Below are 20,925 nucleotides of genomic sequence, written 5' to 3' on the forward strand. Positions count from 1 at the left end.
ATAAAATCTTTTTAAAAATTTATAAAATAAAATAAAGGGTATAATACATGTAAAATATTTAGCACTGGTATATGAATAAACAGGAATTTGAAAAGACCAGCTAAAGGGGTTGTATTGGAATTTCAAGTTTCCCCTCTTTTTTATTCTTAATCATTTTAACCAACAAGCCAGTCCACCCTTGAGTTCAAACTCTTCTAAATCAAGTAAGTGTTTCACTAACATGGGGGGCGGGGGGGGGATTGTCGATCCAAAGAACGTAACTATGGCTGTGGCCCAAGTTGATATTTTCCACTAGTTGCATTGCACATTGGTGGTTTCAACAAATGGCCATAATAGCCAACAGGGGAAAGAAAAGAATTATCTTTCGAATCCATGCTCTTCAGGAATTCTACGAAGGAAACACATAATTGCTAGAATTTGGCTGGTGTATTGAACCTGGTGCGTTAAGAAAAGTCATGGGACTTCTAATGGTAGAAAATGGTCCAGACCTCAGGTTTGTATGTCATCAATAAAAATAAATCTTTTGAGCAAAGTACTGTAATGAAGCCATGTTTTACTTCTGGGTACACTTTAGTCATTTTAACTGGAAAAATATACTGTTATTTGGTATAATTATTATACTTTCATTTTTCTTGGATGTATGTATCACTGTTAATCAGATAATAATCTCACTGAAAACATTCAAAAGTTCAGGGATACACTCCTTCCTTCCTTCATTCATTCACCTAACAAATATTTATTGGTTACTTTGTATGTGCCATTCACAACATAGATACTAAGGACACAAGGAAGGTCTCTTCTCATGGCGCAGAGCATAGTGGAAAAAGATTATGCAAATAATACCATGAAAAATAAGTAATAATAATGTAATTGATGCTACAAAGGAGAGGCAGTAGAGTACCAGGTGAAGAGTACAGGATGTGGAATTAGAAGCAGCAAACTATTAAGATGCTGAGAGTTCTCTACCATGTAAAGAGGTTTCTCTCTCATCCCTCCCTCTGTGTGAGTGTGTGTGTGTGTGTGTGTGTGTGTGTGTGTGTGTGTGAGCGCGTGCACGCGCTCATGCGCATCCTGAATGTCCATCATGGACTATCAGCACCCATGCTTTAACTTTGTAAGGTGACAATGTTAGGGGTGCATATTGGTTTGCTAGGGCTGTCACAGCAAAATACCACAGACTGGGCACCTGAAACAACAAAATTTTTTTCACAGTTCCAGAATGCTGAAAGTCCAAGATCAGGGTGCCAGCAGGATTGGTTTCCTCTGAGGCCTCTCTCCTTGGCTTGCAGATGGCCAATCTCTTGCTGCTTCACATGGTTTTTCCTCTGTGCCTGTCACTCCTCATGTCACTGCCACTCTTTATGAGGACACTGGTCAGGTTAGATTAGGGCCCCATCCAAACAGCCTTCTTTTAACTTGATTGCCTCTTTAGAAACCTTGTTTCTAAATACCATTATATTCTGAGGTACTAGGAGTTGGGATTTCAAAATATGAATTTTGCAGGGACATGATTCAGCCCATAGAAGGGTATTAGGGGACAGAGTTGCCACATATGGTAGTGCCAGTTATGCACCGCACAATTCCAGCATGTGTCATCCACAACACAATTATCAATTTTTCTCATTTTTTATGGAAAATTTCTTGTAGAAAGTTTTTTAATTGAAAACTTCCTGGAAAAAGATTTTTCTTGCTTTCACAAAGGACCTCTTGGACTAGCACTGCTGCTCTGTGGTAGGAAACCCTTCCTGGACCCCGTTTGCCCCGCCCTGCACTCCTTCCCTGAAGAGTGATGTATTTTGGATAATTGATATAGAAAGAGTTTCATGAAGGTCCTATGTCTACATTCCCATAATAAAGGCACTGTGGGGTAGGATTAAACAGGTAACTTCTAGAATAATGTGGCCTAGGCTTCAACTCCAGTCCTACCACGTGACCCTAGGCCTTAACACTTGTGTGCTTAAGATGCCTCATGCATAAAATAAAAATGATAGATGTACCTACTTTTTAGGGTTAGTGTAAGAATCCAATAAGATTACACCTATTTATAAAATGCTTTGTTTAAGCATTAAACAATAAAAGCTGATGATAATTTGTATGTAGTTTCAAGAGGGCTGCAACTACACTCTAGTATATACCAAATACCTGACAGAACTCCTGGCATGGAGAGGATATTCCAGACTCGTTAAATGAATGAGCTTCCTAAAGGAATCAGGGTCATACTGCAGAATTCCTATCTACAATGGAGAATGGGGCTCTCATCTCATTAGCCCATGCATCCTCTGAACCCCCTAGTATGGGATCTTGTGTACAGTAGGTTCCAAAATGTTTACTAAGTTGCTACCGGGTTAAATAAACAGAAAATATATTAATATAATTTTTACCATTGCTCTTTTTCTGGGTGACTTTTCCTTAGGAGACAAAGAGCTCCTTGATTTATGAGAAGTGCTACATGATTACAAATGCCTGTGTTGGAGTTCTAGAGACAGACAGTGGTGATGGGTTGCACAACAATGTGACTGTAGTTAATGCCATTGAACTGTACCCTTCAAAACCAGTCAGAATGGTAACTTTTATGTTATGTATATTTTACCACAACTTTTTTTTAATGTCCACTGTGATTGCATGATGAGAGAAATGGGAAACTTTGCTACAGAAATATAAAGTTGTTTTGAGAATCAAGTAAGATACCACAGTGCCTGGCACATAGCAGACACTTGATAAAAGGTAGTTCCCCTTAACTATAGGAAACAAAAATGAGGGTTGCTGGAGGGGGTGGGGGTGGGGGATGGGGAAACTGGGTGACGGGTATTAAGGAGGGCATGTGATGTGATGAGCACTGGGTGTTATATGCAACTGATGAATTGTTGGACACTACATCTGAAACTAATGATGTACTATATGTTGGCTAATAGAATTGAAATTTTTAAAAAAATTTTGTCCCCTTTTCCATTAGTTCTAGGTCACAACTGCCCCTGATGGTGATAGTCACCCAGAATGCTCACTATAGTTCCTATTGCCAGATAAAAAGTTTCCTCTGAGGGGGAAAAAATCTCCAACCCTTGTAATGTTTCATGTCCTGATACTGTAGATGGTGGCAACCACCCCTCTGGAAGAAACCTTGCAGCTTGGTCTCTGTTATAGTCAACTTTAATACCATAAGTTATAAAGTATAATAGGAAGAGCTTGACACTATTAAAAGACGACATGCCATTTACTGTCCATTTTGGATAGGCATCTATTGTTTCAAAGTAACATAGATTTTTTTCAATTACAGGTCTAGTGAATTTATGTGTTTCTTTATAAAGTAATTCTGTAGGAGTTGAGGGATTAGACTATATGTAGGCTAATTGAACATAATAAAAAATAAAGAAAGTAGAGTCACTAACTCTTTCTTCAGAGAAAAACCACAAGAAGCTACAAAGAAGGAATGAAAGATATAAATAAGAATTTCATATTTAATATGCAGCCAATAGCTTATTTTAAAATATATATTCCTGTTCACCTACTAATCATTCTCCTTGAATTTAACTATTTTTTTTAAAAAATCAACATATTCTTGATTGCCTGAGTTTAAATAAATCATGGCATGATCCTGAGAACTTGGCAAGAACATCAATGATTTTACATCTGGTATCACACACCAGCTGCATGTTGAGGGAATGAAAAGCTTTTCTATTTCTTTACCTTGCTTCATTAGTGAATATGTGGTGATGCATGCGTTACCGCGAGTGTGCAGCCTCAGCTCCCCATATGGAGAGGCATCCAGCAATGTCACAAAACTCATGCATCATTTGCTATGGTGCTGAATTTTCTAAAATAATGAGATTATATTTTTACTGAAATCTTTTTATCTATGAATGGACATATTTTTTTATTGATAGGGCTATATACTTAATGTATATTGATAGAACCTGTTGCAAAAATCTCTAATGGAGAAATAACTTTAGCTGTCACAGTTGAACATATGTACAGTATGGTACCCATCTTCAAATCATCATACAGTAAAAAACAATAATTTCCTTGCCAAATCTATGTCCGACACATTTTCTACTTAGTTCTTGACAACTATACTTCTCACTGGAAAAATATCTGCACTGCGAGCTTTGTGGTTATCTAATTAAAGAAATCTTTATGTGTCCTCATTCTCATCACAGTTACTTGCCTTATGTTTGCATATTGTAAGTTTAACAAACACCTCTTCTTATTAGTTATCTATTGCTGGACAACAAATTACCCCAAAATTTAATGGCTTAAAACAACAATAATAATTTATTGTCTTGAGCGTTCTTTGGGTCGGGGAGGTTAAGAGTGGCTTAGCTGGGCAGTCATGGCTCAGAATCTCTCATGAGGTTACAGTTTAGGCACCAGAGCTGCATTTGTCTTAAGGTTTGACTGTGGCTGAAGGATCCACTTTCAAGACTGCTCACTCAGGTGAAAGGCAAGTTGTCACTGACTCTTGTGGCAAGAGGCTATCAGTCCTTTTAATGTGGAACTCTCTAGAAAGCTCCTTAAATGTCCTTATGACATGACAGCTGAATTTGTCCACAGTGACTGACCCAAGAGAACAAGGCAGAGGAAGCACTCTCCTTTACAACCTAGCTCTGAAAGTCACGTGCCAACACTTCCACCGTGGTCTATTACTGGTCATGCTACCAAACCTGGCACAATATAGAAGGGGACTACGTAAGGTCCTAAATATCAAAGGTAAAAATCTTTGAGGGCCATCATGAAGGCTGGCTACCATACTCCTAGTTTTTTTTTTTTTTTTCAAATTTTAAGTTTTCATTGTACATATACTTTTATTTCATTGAAATCTGATTTGGTACACGTTCACTTTTCTTTTTGGCAGAACATTAAAATACCAGCATAAAAGTAAAAATAGAGGTTCTCAACCATAATAACTTAATCAATCTAAAAATTATAAACCCATCCATAACTAAATAAAGAAAAACATTTTTCTAATCTAACAGCAAAGCTATTTGGAATCCATTGAAAGCACTTACCTGATAATAAAACAAGAATCACTTTAAATCACGGGTTAAAATTATATAGACCAGGAAACTAATTATTGGAAGAGATTTTGCTGTTTCATCTTATTCAATATTCTGAGGTAATACCAATCATTAATCTCAAACTGAAATATTTTTTTAAATAAAATAAAACATGCATATATCTGATCTTCTGAAAGCTTTTAATTAACGATACCTTAAAGGAAGAGAATTATTTTTATGGGTTTTTAAAATAATGAAAAGGAAATATTCATGCAGAACTTATTACTAAGCTATTTGAAGAATCTTTATCTTGGTACCCACTTTACTGATTCAACAAATATGTCTGAGCACCTTTTGCTTTGAGATGCTCTGGGGATATATAGAAATCTAAGCCAAGGCCATTGCCCTCAAGGAGTTATACCTTGTTAGGCTGACAAGACAGGTTAACACACACTTTAATGCTAAACATTGTACAATAAGTTTCATAAGAGAAGGGGAAAGAGCACTAAGAGTTAGAAGAGGAAGAAATCAATTCTAATTGGCAAACCCAGCAAAGCATATGGAATATAGGCATTCGAGGCAACCCTCGAAGGATGAGTAGGTTTGAACAGTGGGCGATAGTAGAGTGGTTATTACAGGAGCAGCAAAATCAAAGTGTAAATGGAGGAAATCATGAAGTCAACTAATATACACCACGCCCTCCCCACTGTAGGCACATTCTCCAAATATTCTCCAATTCCATATTCCCATGTTCTGCATATTTCAAGGTGAGAGTCAAAGTAGATTCTGCTGCTCTGATGACTATGTCCTACTCCTCTTCCATCTTTCATCCAACGCAACAGTGTCATTACCTTCTACCAGCTTTTTGGTTCACATTTTCTGAGTTTGGTTTTCCTGACATTCCATCAGTACTATAATTTACATACTATACATTCAGTAAGTTCTTTTTTTTTTTGCTTTAATTAACCAGTGAGGGTTTCTATGTAAGATTTAAATTTTTAACTATTCTGATACAGTTCTGTGTCAGATTGCATTTTCCAGCATGACCACAAAAATACCCTGAGCTGAGGTTTTAGCCCGAGCCACCATCTGACTGCCACCAAAAGACTGATCTCTATTGAGAACTCCTACTTGATCCCAATCCACCCCAGAACCATTAGAGGTAATAATGAATGTTGTTTTTTTATGCCATTATGACTTGGAGTGGTTTGTTTCAGAACAGTAAATACTGAGGAGAGATTCTGATACCCAGAAGTGGGGCACAGCCATAACAAAATCCTACGACATAGAGCATTATGTATAGGACCAGCTTGTGAGCAGAAACTGGGATGACATTAAGGAGACTACTAGCGGAAACCTAAAGAGCCTCCATGAAAGTATTATGGAAGCCTAGAGGGCTTCAAGGGAGGGTTCAGGCAAAATAAGGGAAATGTCATTGGAAGCAGGAGGAAAGGGCTCCCTTGTTATGCAGAGGGCCAAAGTATGGCAGCACTGTTGCCTGTGGTCATGTGGAAAATAGGAAATGTACCTAATGAGCTCCAAGACTAGCTAATGGAGATTTCAGGCAGAATACTGAAATTGCCACCTGGCTTCTTCTGACTGCCTGTGGATAAAATGCAAAAGACAGAGATAAGCTAAAGAATGAACTAAGCTAAAGAACGAACTAAGCTAATGAATAAGCTAAAGAATTAAACAGAGGAGCCAAGACTTGCTGGGCTTGAAAATAAAACAATTTCATATTCTCAGCCTCTCTAGACAGCAAATGATTCTAAAATTAAAAGTACTTTCTGGGCAGAGATGAAATCCAGTACACTATCAGGAAAACAGGGTCCAAAAATGAAACTGAGGCTATGGTGGTAAATTCTTCATTAAAATCTTAGAAAGATCTAAGGTGGCACCTCACAGAGCCTTCCAATTGGACCAAAAGCTTTTCAAGGTTTGTAGGAGTGTTCTCTGCACATCTTTCTCAGTGAAACATTGGGCCTTTGAGAATCTTGAAGGATATCATCCCACAGCAGTGTCACACTGAGCCCAAGGTAAAGAAGTGCTTTGCTTGAAGAAATAGGATTGTAAAGTGATACATTTAAACACACATAAACAATGTTTCTAAGAGAATTATTCTGGTGGAACGACAGCAAAGCTGGACTAGAAAGGACAAACTCTATTAAATAAAAAGAGGACTCTGAAACTATACTATTTTGCAGGCAACAAGCAGGCTGAGAAGGCTCTTCCATTGCAAACTCGGGATTTCTTATTGGGAAAAAGAAAAGGATGACTTTGAGGGCAGAACCAAAGGCCCAGGGGGTAGGACCAATGGCCATGACAAATACCTACCAGGCAAGTGGACTGAGCTAGGGTTCTGGAAACATGCCTGAAATCAGTGACTGCTTTACCTCTCTTGTTTCACCCTCGAGAAACTCTCCCACAGTTGTATGTTGGGGTGTGGGAGGAAGATAGGTCTCTCTAGTTCATAGGAGTTCAAATTGAGAGGACTGGGACACAAGAAGGTGTACCCCAACAGCCACATTTAAGAAGTCTTACTTGCCCCTGGGCCTGATTTTGATGACAAGAGCCTGGATTTTGAGCAAATGCCATACTGGAATGAGACTCAATGGAAGGGGTAAGTGTATTGAGCACATGGGAGGGATATAAATTGCCACGGCCAAAGGGTGGACTGTGACACATAGTACTTTCTAACTGACCACAAAACCTCCCATTCCAGATGCTCTTCTTGTACGGTGACCCTGAGAGATCATTCCTCTCACTGAGAGAGTATATGTCTCCTCCTCCTTGAATCTGGACGGGCCTATGGTTGTGGCAGAAATGATGTGACTTCAAAAGATAAGTTGTAAGCTTTCTACCAGAGCACCTTGAAACACTTCCTCTTGGAACCAGTCACTATGTCCCAAGGAATAGGGAAGACCTCATTGAGAACCACGTGAAGGTGTTCTAGCCAACAGCCCCAGTTAAGGTCACAACCGAGAGCCAGCATCAACCTCCAGACAAGTGAGCGAGTGAGCCTGGGGATAATCCAGCCCCAGCCACTATCTGACTATACCACTGAATGTTGATCCCAAGTACAAACCACCTAGCTGAACCCAATTAACCCCAGAATCATAAGAAAAAAATATAAAATAAGTCCTGTTGCCTTGAGCCACTAAGTTTTAGAACAATTCATTATGTAGCAATAGATAATTAAAAGTTATCTATTAAAGAAATTATTTACTTTAATCCTTAACAAAGGATTGACAATATTAGAAACCAGATTTTTTTTCTACAAATATCTTTTAAAGTAGTTTTTCTCTTACGAAAAAAGTTTTCTTTTAAGGTGATATCTTTCTTCTTTTATATAAAAATAAGTGAAGTCTCAGGAGCGCCTGGATGGCTCAGTCAGTTAAGGTCATGATCCCAGGGTCCTGGGATCTAGTCCCACATCGGGCTCCCTGCTCATCAAGGAGCCTGCTTCTCCCTCTACACCCCCCCCCACTCATGACCTCTCTCTCACTCTCTCTCACACTATTCCTCCCTCTCTCTCAAATAAATAAATAAAATCTTTTTTAAAAAGGAAAGAAAGAACAGCCTCTTTTAAAAAAAAAATGTATGTGAAGTCTCTTGTAGTCAATATATGTTGCTCTTTGTCTGCATACCCTATCCTCCAGTTCAGGTTGGCCCATGAGTGGTTCCCACTATTCAGAGACTGCCATGTGGCCCACCATAGTGAGGCAGTCCATCTACAGAATGAACTAGTGAAGTATAAGTTAAATTGCTGTAACAAAGAATCTCCAAAATATAGTTAGAGAAGCTAAGAAGATTATTCACTCTCATTTAACAGTCCAGAAGTGAGCATTTCAGGGCCAGCAAAGGGGCTCTGCTTACAAATTTATCCAGGGATGCAGTCTTTTCATGGTGTTCATCTTCCAGAAACCTCCTAGGGTTATTTATCTTCATCTGCAGGGTCAACACCACTCCCTAGCACCACATTTACACTGCCATTTGCAGGAAGAGGGAGACAGAGCACAGTGGATGACAAAAAAAAAAAAAAACTTCTTTATTTGGGGTGCCTGGGTGGCTCAGTCATTAAGCGTCTGCCTTCAGCTCAGGTCATGATCCCAGCTCAGATCGAGCCCCACATCGGGCTCCCTGCTTGGCGGGAAGCCTACTTCTCCCTCTCCCACTCTCCTTGCTTGTGTTCTCTCTCTTGCTGTCTCTGTCAAATAAATAAATAAAATCTTAAAAAAAAAAAAAACTTCTTTATTAAAATAGATTCCAGAACTTCCACCCCCATTATTTCTGCCGTCCTCACATTGGCCAAAACTTAGAGCCACCCCTAGCTATAAGGAAGGCTAGGAAATGTAAACTGTAGTTGAGCAGCTATATACTTAGTTTTGGTACAAACATTCTTTTAAAAAGCCCTGTGTTCTCTGCTTCTTGGTATTCACACCCTTATATAATCTCCTCCCCTTGAGCGTGGATGGGACCTGTGACTTGCTTCTAACCAGTAGAATATGACAAAGGTAATGGGATGTACATGAATACATTACTTAAGAATGTCGTGTCCATTTTGATAGGAGATTCTTTCCCTTGCTACCTTCCAAGATGCAAGCTGCCATGTTGTGGGTCATATACAGAGAGGGCCATATAGAGAAGGCCAAACAACAAGGAAGTGAGGGCAGTGCCTGTCCAACAAGCAGCATGGAAGTGACTGCTACCAAAGACCACAAAATCCAACAGGTCAGAAGACAGACAGTGCTTCCACCCTTCAACAAGAGAACAACAGCAACATTGGTACCAGAGGGCAAACTTAAGGCATTTAATGAGAAAGAACAATCACAGGGAACCAACCACTCAGTCGGCCTGGTCAGACCAAGTCATACAGGTCAAATTACAATTAATTAGGAGATGCTCATGCAATCAATATAAAAAATTTATACTATGAATCAGATGCTAAAAATGCCACAATAACTTAGTGTGATGTGACTATTGCACAGTAGGGACAGACAAATCCACAAATCTGACTCCCCAGAACAATGACTGGATGAACAATGTTAACATTTTTTTCCAGTGACTCTCTCCTATTTGTGGAGTAAGCTGACCAACCCCCTTTGATTGACACATTCTTTTCTATATATTCTTGTAATCCGAATATGCCAGGTAACGCCACAATGCAGTTATACAGACTGTATGGATTATAAAACCTGACAACATTGACTTTCATGTGGATTTCACATATTTGTATATTTATTATGAAATTTATCTGACCAGATGGAAGTCATGTGTTTTGAGGAAAGGGTACCTTTTGTAGGAATTCACATAGAACTCTACAAATGGTTTGAGCAGTTGACTGAGGAGAACATTTTCTAAAATCATTCAAAATTTACTAAATAGACATACATACTCTAACAGACAAAAAAAAAAAAAAATAAGTGTACTGATGACATTTAGAGAGGGGAGTGAAGAAATGCAGGGTCCCACTTGGACATTATCTTATTCTCTCTCAATCATATACTTTCTCATCAACCCTCAGCCTCAACTTAGGACCGCACTCTGGTCCAGAGTCTCAAATCCCCTCCTGAAGATTTTCCACCTGTTCCCAAATATGAGAAGTTCCATACCACGGTCCTTTTCTGTGCCTTATGAACTTTGATACCTCCAGTTTCAGCCTGACTGTAATGCTCATTTTTCTCTGCTCCAGTTTCTGCCTTCCCTGAAAAGAAGAGTGCTGTACTTTGATCCCATAAGCACAAGGAAGAAAGTAGGTGCCATGACTCCATATCAATCTTTCTACAAATAATAGCTGCAATATATTTCCTCCTGAATTATCTAAAGGCAAACACACCACCTCCAACACCAAGTGTATTAGTTCCCTAGGGTTTCCATGACAAATTACCACAAACTTGGATGGCTTAAAACAACAGAAATTTATTGTCTCACATTTCTGGAGGCTAAAAGAAATTAAGGTGTCAGCACAACCATGCTCCCTCTGAAAGTTCTAGGGGAGGATCCTTCCTTGCCTCTTTCTAGAGCTCACTCCAACTTCTGCCTCCATAACCATATGGCATTCTTTTGAGTCTATGTTCTAGTTCCCTACTTCTCATAAGGACTGAGGTCATTTGATTAGGGCCCACTGTGAGTAGTCTGCCCCATAGGTGTTTACTGAGAGGATCAACAGTGCTATAGATTAGAGAGTGCACAGCAACCAGCATATAGTAAGTACTCAACAGCTGACGCAATGATAGAAAGTTCATTTGAGGCCTCATCCAAATCTGAGATTCTGTAATTTTACAAGGGGTCTATTTAGAAGACAGTCATTTAGTAGTCCTAACATTTTAGGACCTTAGTATTTTTATTAATAATATTATTACTACCAACAATAATAGCTGCCAACAAATTGAAAACTAGCATTTTTAAGGTATTATACTAAATGTCTTACTATTGTCTCAAGTAAATATCTCTATGAGGTAACTACTATCATTTCAAATTTACAAGTGAGGAAATGAAGGCTCAGCCAGTTTACTTGATATATGCAAGGTCATACAGCTAATAAAATACAAAACCAAGACTCGATCCAAATCTGTCTGGCTCTACAGTCATATTTACCACTCATTACATTACTTCAAAGAACAAAATAGATGATGACCCTTCAGAGAAATAATACCAAATGGATAACAATTTTCAAGTAAGGTAGAGACACAGATGTCCTCAAAGATAGATATTTACATTTTTCACTTAAATCAAGGAGGTACTATTGCTCTTCCTTGATAAGGTCCCATGAAAGAAAGCCACCACACGGCTAGATCAGAAGGGTATCTGACATTTTCTGAGCTCCATCCTTGGGAACAAAACCCAAGAAAAAACCACACTGAGGCTTCCAGCCATCACTTTAAAGAGAGTTTGGAACTATGGACTAGAGATAACTGCTAGGAGAATTTGCAAACTTTGGAACATTCTCCGGTGTATTTATCTCATTAAACTTTTTTTTTCCCCAAAATGATTACCTGAAACTCATAAAGAGAAAAGGACTTGTGTGCTTATCTTCAGACATAATAAAGAAGCTACTTTTTTTTGTTTGTTTGTTTAACCAACCACGCCACATGGAGAGAATAAAAAGACCTTTCATGACACAATTGGCAGTGGAAAGGTCTAAAAGACAGAAAAACCTAAGTTAAGTGGCTAAGCTTTGTAGCATAATAGAAAGAATTTGGGTGACCTGGAACTGGTTGGAGCCTGTCTCAATAGACAGTAGAACATTTCACTGTCTCCCCTGGGACACAGAGATGACTGACCAAGGAACAGGCACTCAGAGTTGCACTGTAGGAGTGGTTCTCAAAATGTGGTTCCCAGGCCAAAACATTACCGTCACCTGGGAAGTCATGTGATACACAAATGGTGCAGCCCCCTTCCTGACCTACTGAATCAAAATCTCTGGGGATGAGGCCCAGCCATCTGTATTTTAACAAGCCTCCAGATGATTCTGATAGATGCTAAAGTTTGCAAACCATTGCACTAGAGAAGACGATTTGGCTCATTATAGAATTTCACCTCAGGAGGTACTGTTCTCCTGATGCAAGGTAAAAACAAAAACAAGTTGATTAGAAAGTAGCTGTGCTGTAAAAGCTAGAGAAAATGATTCATTTCTTCAATATTCACCAACAGAAAGTGTCACCAAGGAAGCAAGGCAAATAATCCATTGAATGATCATGAGTCATCACTCTCCATAGCATCTATCCTCTATGAATATGGCTGCACAATCCACATTTGTTTGCTGACAGTTTCACTTGTTAACCAAAACCAAGAATACTTACTATAAATGATATAAAAATAGGACTTAAAATTAGGAAAACTTACCATATCAGTTAGCAATGAATTTGGCTGAAAACAACATATGCCTAAGATAAACACATATAATTCATTCCAGTCAGGCACATTAAAGAAAAAAAATGAAAATTAAAAAAAAAATCCAGACTCTAGTCATCAGTGGAATATCAGGCACTGATGTCCTAAAAGGAAAGGTTCATTATTCATATACACTCATGAACTTGTTTCAAATGTGGCAAATCCTACTGTTCAATACACTGGGAAATGTTTACACATTCTAATGAGTTGGAAAAATGAAGAAAAAACAGTATACAAGATCACACCCAAACCCATCTGAAACCATGATGTTTTGCTTCCCAGATTTCAACACATGAATTTTTAAATTTACGTTTCTCATAACAAATAACCAATGTCCTTATCATTATATCATATACAACCCATTTTCAAACTTTTTCTTTAGAGACTGAGTACATCAAAAAAAGAAAAAATATTTTAAAATAAACCTTTCTATTGAAGAAAAAGAAATGCAAGGCCTCTTACCATTAGAAGATAAATCCCATGAGGCTGCATAAAGAAAGGTAGCTAAGCCATAGATAAAAGCAGACTCCCAGCTGCAAAACATTACACAAATGTCAATGATGCTGGACAGATGCCAAAACTCCTCAGCGAGAGGGACTGAGAACAGGAGTCCCATAGGTTTACACAGTGAGGGAAGGGGAAGCAGTCCAGGAATTCTATCTGCCATAACTATAGTAGGTGACAGCAGACAATCCTCATCTTCAAGTGCTTAAAATTTTTCTTTACTACAACAATGATAACCCAGAGAAGATACTGATGTTGATGGGGAAGGTGGAGGAAGACACAAGAGCAGCAAATTGTTTCAATTTAGTTCATACAGTTCTCTTTCCAACCTTACTGTATTCAGAGACACCTAATTACATCACCATATGTTTTGAAAAGAACATTTTTCACTGCATCAAAAACAAACATATGGTGAAGTATTTTTTCAGTGTTATCTTTTAAATAAAGTGAAGAAGAATTGACATAGTATATAATACTTCTAATATATAAGAAGTTTGAAGACCTTTGAGATCTAACATCAGAATAGATGGATTAATAATTTTCTTGACATATTTTTGCATGTTTGATTAATTAATTGGTGTCTTGAGACTATGTCATTTTATATCAAGATTTGAATGTACATGGGTTAATTTAGTAATGGATATCATTTTAATTGGATTCAAAATTGGGGTATATGTCTCTGAGGATCTTAACTGGTCAGGGTAGTCAAAAGCATTAATTAATGCACTTCATAATATTAACTTATTTTCTGAATGCCTTATGGCCTCCTGAGTTCATTAAGTTTTCCTCTCAGCACAAGCTCTTGCCCATACGTTTGGGTGTTATAAAAGATTAGTCAAATGTAAAATTACAAAAGAAAAGCAAAAAAAAAAAAACCTATCATAGGCCTTCTGTTACTGATTTTTAAATTAGTTTACTAAAAATGCACTAGAAGTATCTAGAAAAAATTCCACTGAATGTTTCTTGGATGGCTACGTCTACTTTCTACCAAATAGCAATGCATCAGCCAGTGTTATCAAATTAAGCCACTGAAACAATGATTTTTGTCAATCTTTTTGGAAATATATGTGTCACAATAACATGGCAAGTAGTTTGGAGGTCAGAAAACATGAGATTAATTGTGGCTCTTCCAATCATTATTTTTGTAACCCTGACTGAATTACCTTGTCTTTCTGCATCCAGTGCCCTTATTTGTAAAATGCTGCTCACTCTCACACTGCTGTGGTTCATGAGAGTCTGGGTCTGTGAAGCCTGCAAAGAGAAGAGATTGGGCCTATTTGCTAACTTGGTCGTACTCACTGAGATCCCCACCAATCAATTACGGACACCAAATACAAGGTATTGCACATCCCACAGTTGGCAGATGTGAGGTTTGGAGAAATTTAGTATTGAAATTCCACTCAAAATAGCAATTTTTTTAGATGAAGAAAGAAGAGCTTGAAAACAATATCTACAGTTCTGTTTCTGTCAAAATATTCCCAAATTCTTTACGTGTTCTTACATGATTATGGGAATAATATTTTAAAAGGTCAAAAAGGATGCAAACCAAACTCTAACCATGCCTGCCGTGCAAGGGGAGAATGGGATAGAGAAGGTTGGGGGTGGGGGGGATGCGAAGAGAGATGTTGACTTTTTCCTCTGTATAGTTCTGTATATTGTTAAACTTTTACAATGAACATATATTCATATATTATGTGTGTTTTAAAAGATAAGGTTTACTAGTTTTTAATACACAGAAAACTAACTTGTTGAATGTCAGAAATCTAAGAAACAACAAATCTCATACACTTAAGGATTTCCTTAAGCAAATGTATGGTCTTATCTAAAACACAACCTCCCCAACCACCCCCACCCGCAAAAAACTTCAAGAACTATGAGAATTTGTAAGAAAAGTCACTAAAAGAAGGTAATAAAAGATATAACACAAAATAATTCCTATTTTAAGTTTCACTCTTGATTTGCTTGACTTGCTATCACCTCGGGCTGGGGCTTTCCTAGAACTAGAGTATCAAACAATCGCTATTTTGAGTGATAGATGAAGGATTATGAATTCTCTAAGAACGAAAGAGAGGCTATAGTTTGCCAAAGCAGAAAATGATGTTTGTCTTCTGAAGTGAGGGCATATTAGCACCAAGTGCTACATGGTATATATATATATACCCCTAGACATATAGCACGTAAAAATACATATGTATATTAATACAATTTGCACAAGATGATAACCTGACACCTTGGCATCAACACAAATGTTCTAAAGTAGGTAAGAATATCTTCACTTCCATTGATTGAAGACTATGCTGGCCACTTGAATACATTGTCATTTAACCTACAAATTACTAGGTAGGTATGATGGCCTGAACTACATTCCACCCAGATTCATATGTTGAAGTCCTAACCCCCAGTACCTCAGAATGTGCCTCTATTTGAAGCTAGGGTCTAAAGTGGTAATTAAGTTATAAATGAGTGGGTGGTCCCTAATCCAATATGACTAACATCCTTATAAAGAGAGGAGATTAGGACACAGACACAAGAAGCAACAGCTTGTGAAGACACTGGAGGACAACCATCTATAAGCCAAGGAGAAAATCTTACTTGGATTTCCAACCTCTAGAACTGTGAGGAAAATCAATTCGTATTCTTTAAGCCCGAGTCTATGATAGTTTGTTACGGCAGCTTTAGCAAACTAATATAGTAGGTTAGTTTATCCTACTACCTGATTCTTTTGAGATTTATTCAAGTCCAGGTAGTGTGCCCCAAAGAATTTGTAACGGATATCTGTTTTGGTAACAGTACCCTGTTCTTTCTAAGGGTTTCTATTCCATGGAGTTCTGATGGATCTACAACAAAGGGTGAGCACATGATCAAGACTATCACATTCTAAGATTCCTTCCCACTGCAACGGGCCCAGGGGTAATTTCTGGCCCAGCTTTCAATCAGCCCTCTCTCTTAGGATCTAAAACTTGAGTGGAGTCACACAGGATGGAAGGAATTTGTCAAGTCTAGTGCCCTAAAGAGACTCTGCATGAGTTTTTACCACATACATCCCTGGGGCCACCCTAGTTGTTGACCTTCCCAAGGCCTTACATTTCCAACCCTTTGTCTGCTTCTGAGTCAATTCATTTCTTTTGCCCTAAGCTCAGTAAAGACAGAATTTGTTCCTTGAAGCCAAAAACACCTCATGATACTACATATTATTCTGTACAACTGAGTCCCTCACATGATAGTCTCTTAATAAATGAGCTAACTGTTTATTCCTGGGTCCCTTAAGGAAAAACGTTTGAAATGTCTTGCAAAATAAAAGTCTTTATCACACCTATCCAATGTAGGTACGTGACAATGCCATTTCACGGATGAAAAGGGTCAAAGAACAGATACTAACATACAGACCTTTGCAACATATCAAACAGAACTTACTAAGAAAATTAGGGGCAAGAAGAAACAGTACACAGAATCCTGCATTGAACTGCAGAAGTATAGAATTTGCTCAACGACCAGGTTGGAATTTGTACCTGCAGCACACTATGACACAGCTACCCAGGAGCTGGAGAGTGAATGAGTGCCAGAGTTTTGCAATGATAACTTTGCCCTATTGAACTCTCACACACCAAAACCCGATGGTTTCCACAGAGAATCTACTTCATTACCGATGTAACTTAATATCGTGATTTGGTAATAAAATTTTAAAATCACTTTCAGTAGTAATGTTTCCTGATATCCCTACACAAGTGATATGCAAAAAAGTTCTATTTGCCAAAACAGTGATTTACCACAATGTAAACTACTTATTTTGCACTTATTGTTTATATCATTTGCATTTTGTTGGCATAAAGTTGATAAAAATATATACTCTCCCCATCCCCTATCATTTATAATTTTAAAATTGCCTAGATCCAGATAATACAATTAAATCCCTGAATTAACATAACCATTTTCTGCTTAAATTTTAAAACATCAATATAGCTTTCATTTACTTTTCCATCCCCCTTCAATATTAGAAATTAAATTTCATTAACTAGCTTTTTTTTTTAAATACCTGGGAGATTTTTACTTGAGGTCTTTGCTTTTCCTTACCCAAAGAACTACTACAATAGTTTTCAAACGCTTTATAAGCCACAATTTAAACTGATTTGATCATTCATGAAACTGGCATCATGCACACTGCCAGCTTGCTACCTTAATTAGTAAGTATTAGGAATGACCTTTTACATTCCAGGGAAGTAAATCACCTCCTGAGGTATGTTAATGAATGGAATCAGCGGTAGTCTTATTATCATATCCTACACCTAAGGAAGCTTGCAGGCGTCCCCATTATTAGCCACAAAGCTAATATTTATTTGCCCAACTACAAATCTACAAATCAAAATCGCTCCTTTCCTCTCCCTTCCTGCGTCCTTCCCCCGGCCCCCATTTCCTCTCCCCTGCTTTAGTTTCTGAATGTTTCATTTCAATATTCTCAATTAGTCAATCCCAACTCAACAACTTAGCTTCCAAAGAGAGACAAACACAGGAAGAGAAAACAGTTATGACTTATGAGGTGCTAAAAGCCTCCACGGTGCTTTTTCCTTTATGTAACAGTTAACATCGTCCCCAAATTCCCACACTAATAACCACGGGAGAAGTTCAAGGCCTGGTCTCTCCAGATCAATGCTGTTACAATAGACACGACGGCAGTGCTTAAGTTATCACCTGAATAGCCATTAACATGGCAGGGGGTCGTGTGCTAGGGAAGAATACCCAAACAATAAGTAGTATAGACCCAGACATTTAAGCCCTGACATGATCCAGTCAGCAGAAGAACCACAGATTTAAAGACAGGAATGGGGGGGTCCCAGTGTGGCTCAGTCCATTAAGCATCTGCCTTCAGAGTAGGTCTCGATCCCAGGGGTACTGGGATGGAGCGTGGGGACTCCCAGTTCAGTGGGGAGTCTGCTTCTTCCTCTCCCTCTGTCCCTCCCCCACTTCTTGTGCCCTCTCTCCCGGCTTCTCGCGCTCTCTTTTTCTCTCTCTCTCACAAATAAATAAATAAAACCTTAAAAAAAAAAAAAAAACAGGAATGAAGAAATGAGATGGTATAAGTTATGATCTGTAAGGGGATAAGGAAGTCTGCACACTATAGTAAACTGTCTCAATGAGAATGATAGGGACAGATTTACATTTGTGTGGTCTGTTGAATAACAAATTTTTAAAAATAGCACAAAAGTGAGTATTTATTTAGAATGAGAGAAGAAATAACAATTTACTCATTTTTAAAAGCTGACAAATATGACAGACTTTTAATACTGTTTTTCAACATTTTTAATCTGCATACTCATCAACCACTTCTTCAAATGAAAACAATTAGGTCATGTTTTCTATAAGGAAAATAGAAAAGCCATTCAATCTTCTAGTATGGCTGGCAAATTTTTCATTTTTTTTTTAATTAATGATAGATTCTAATAGTATCTTTTAATTTCACAATACCTGCTTCTTTTCAAATTCAACAAAGCCTCTCAGTAAGTCTTTTTCATATATGATTAGTTTCTGGTTCTATACATTTCAAACATTGTTTCTCACCACTGCCTACATACTTTCAGTGCCAAGAACATGTTCACATAGCAACATGCTCCCAGATCTTGCACCTTCATAAATCCAGCTGCCACTGTCAGAAGCAAGTTTCTACAAGGGGACAGTGGCTTTGTGTATGAAGCCATAGTTTAAACGTAGGACAAACATCAACAGACTTTTTCTTGTTACAAAGTCTTTCTGTAGCCAAGTCATGAAATACAGAAGCATTTAGAGTATCAGGCAAATCTACACCCACTTTTAATTGTATGTTAAATGGAGTAAATCACATGAATTTGCCTCCTCACCAGAGCAGTTGCTTCTCGTGTGATCTGGCTTTCTTCCAGCCTTTTTAGATAGCAATGCTGACCAAATTATCCTGTTATTCAGAAAACTCAATGAAACATTAGATCATATTTATTTTCAATAATTAAATTCATACCCAGCTGCTGAACAAGAAAAGCATTCTTTCTAATGCAAACCAAAATCAGTTTTCAAAAGACATTGCTCACAAAGAGTGCATGTAATGAACCAGAATATCCTACACTTACAGCTACACACAGCCATGTAGACAACTATGGAGGCGTTAATTTGCAGGCAGTAAGGGGAAGTCCTATTCACATTATTTCATTCTTATAAAATATAATGTTCTACCATAAACTAAATAGTTTACTAAAGATTTGATAATCATTCCCAAAATGCCTAATATAAAAGCTAGATTTAAAGACCACAATATAAAAACAGTATTTCCATAGACCTAATTGAAAGCATCTATTCACACTATTCTTAGGACGGCTGTGAAATTTCTGATTTGTGTCACAATGACTTTATAAAATTAAAAAGCTATATCATTTTTTACTCTGAATTTAATAATTTGCTAAAACATGGAAATCTAACAAAACTTCCTTATCACTTATTTGGTCCTCTAGGAAATTCCCACAGAAGTTCAAAACAAAAAAAATAGGTGTTAAAACTTGCTTTAATTATTAACAATAGTTAATAATAACATTTTAATAACGTTTTAACAAAATGTTATTTAAAGGCAGCTGTTCTCAATCATGGATGCATATTAGAATTATCTGGGAAGCTTTTAAACTCCTACTGTCCAGATCACACCCCAGCTAAATTAATTAGAAATTTCTGCATATAAGACATAGGCATCAGTATTTTGAAAAGTGCCAAGCGATTCTGGTGTGTATTATAAGTTAAGAACAATTGCTTTATAGTATATTCATAATCAGCTGTCAGACAAGAACAGACAAGAACACATTTAAGAATATTTGCTATGATTTAATTCAGAGGGAAAAGCTGTACAAAGTACCAAAGTCTTTTGGTACCCAGCCTTTCCAGATGGCAAACAATCCTCAAAGCAGGAATAAGAAGGGTAAAGATTACTTCAATGTGGTTATAAGGCTTTTTGTTAAGACTTCAAAAAATTACCCTTCTCCACTAGACAAGCAGCCTTCTATGACTAATATGGGATTTGTCTCACACACCTTGACAGTCAGCCAGGCCAGAGAGGGACCTGTCTTGCAGAGATTTGTGGGTATGCTCTTATCTAATGGACTGAACCCCAGAAAGATTTATTATACTAACAAAAGCCCCACCAGCTTAAACGAAAGGGCACAAGGCAGAAGAAGCCCTAGTGCCACCACCGTTCTACAGAGAGTAGGAAGTAGGCTCAGTCCAGCCACTGCCACATGGGGCATGGACAAGGAGGGATGACACAGAGGGCAGAACTAGAGAGCTGGTGCCCAGACAGAGTTCAGAATCGCTATTAGTCAGAGTTCTCATCGGACTACCAGTCAGAGGACTCGTTTCCTAGCACTACCATAAAAAATTACCACAAATTTGGTGAATAAACATAAATTTATGATCTTACAGTTCTCTAGATCAGAAAGCCAGTATGAGCTTTACCAAAATAAAACCAAGGTTTTGGCAGGGCTTGAAGAGAGAATCTGCTTCTTTCTCATTCTGGTTATTGGCAGAATTTATA

The 20,925-nt window shown here is 37.9% G+C and overlaps 1 long non-coding RNA gene across 11 annotated transcripts in view; it reads right to left on the reverse strand.

The window, feature by feature from the left end:
* The window catches only part of LOC103672165, a 337,318-nt gene that overhangs the window by 272,106 nt on the left and 44,287 nt on the right, over positions 1-20,925 (reverse strand). For 10 of the 11 annotated variants that reach the window (XR_005832420.1, XR_005832425.1, XR_005832423.1 and 7 more), the window contains exon 5: positions 14,552-14,639. The exons of the other annotated variant lie outside the window; for it this stretch is intronic. This is a non-coding gene — a long non-coding RNA (uncharacterized LOC103672165). The remainder of the gene's footprint in view (positions 1-14,551; positions 14,640-20,925) is intronic. 11 annotated transcript variants of the gene reach the window in all.

This window comes from Ursus maritimus, unplaced genomic scaffold, assembly GCF_017311325.1.
Source record: "Ursus maritimus isolate PB19 unplaced genomic scaffold, ASM1731132v1 scaffold_5, whole genome shotgun sequence".
Lineage (NCBI taxonomy): Eukaryota > Metazoa > Chordata > Mammalia > Carnivora > Ursidae > Ursus > Ursus maritimus.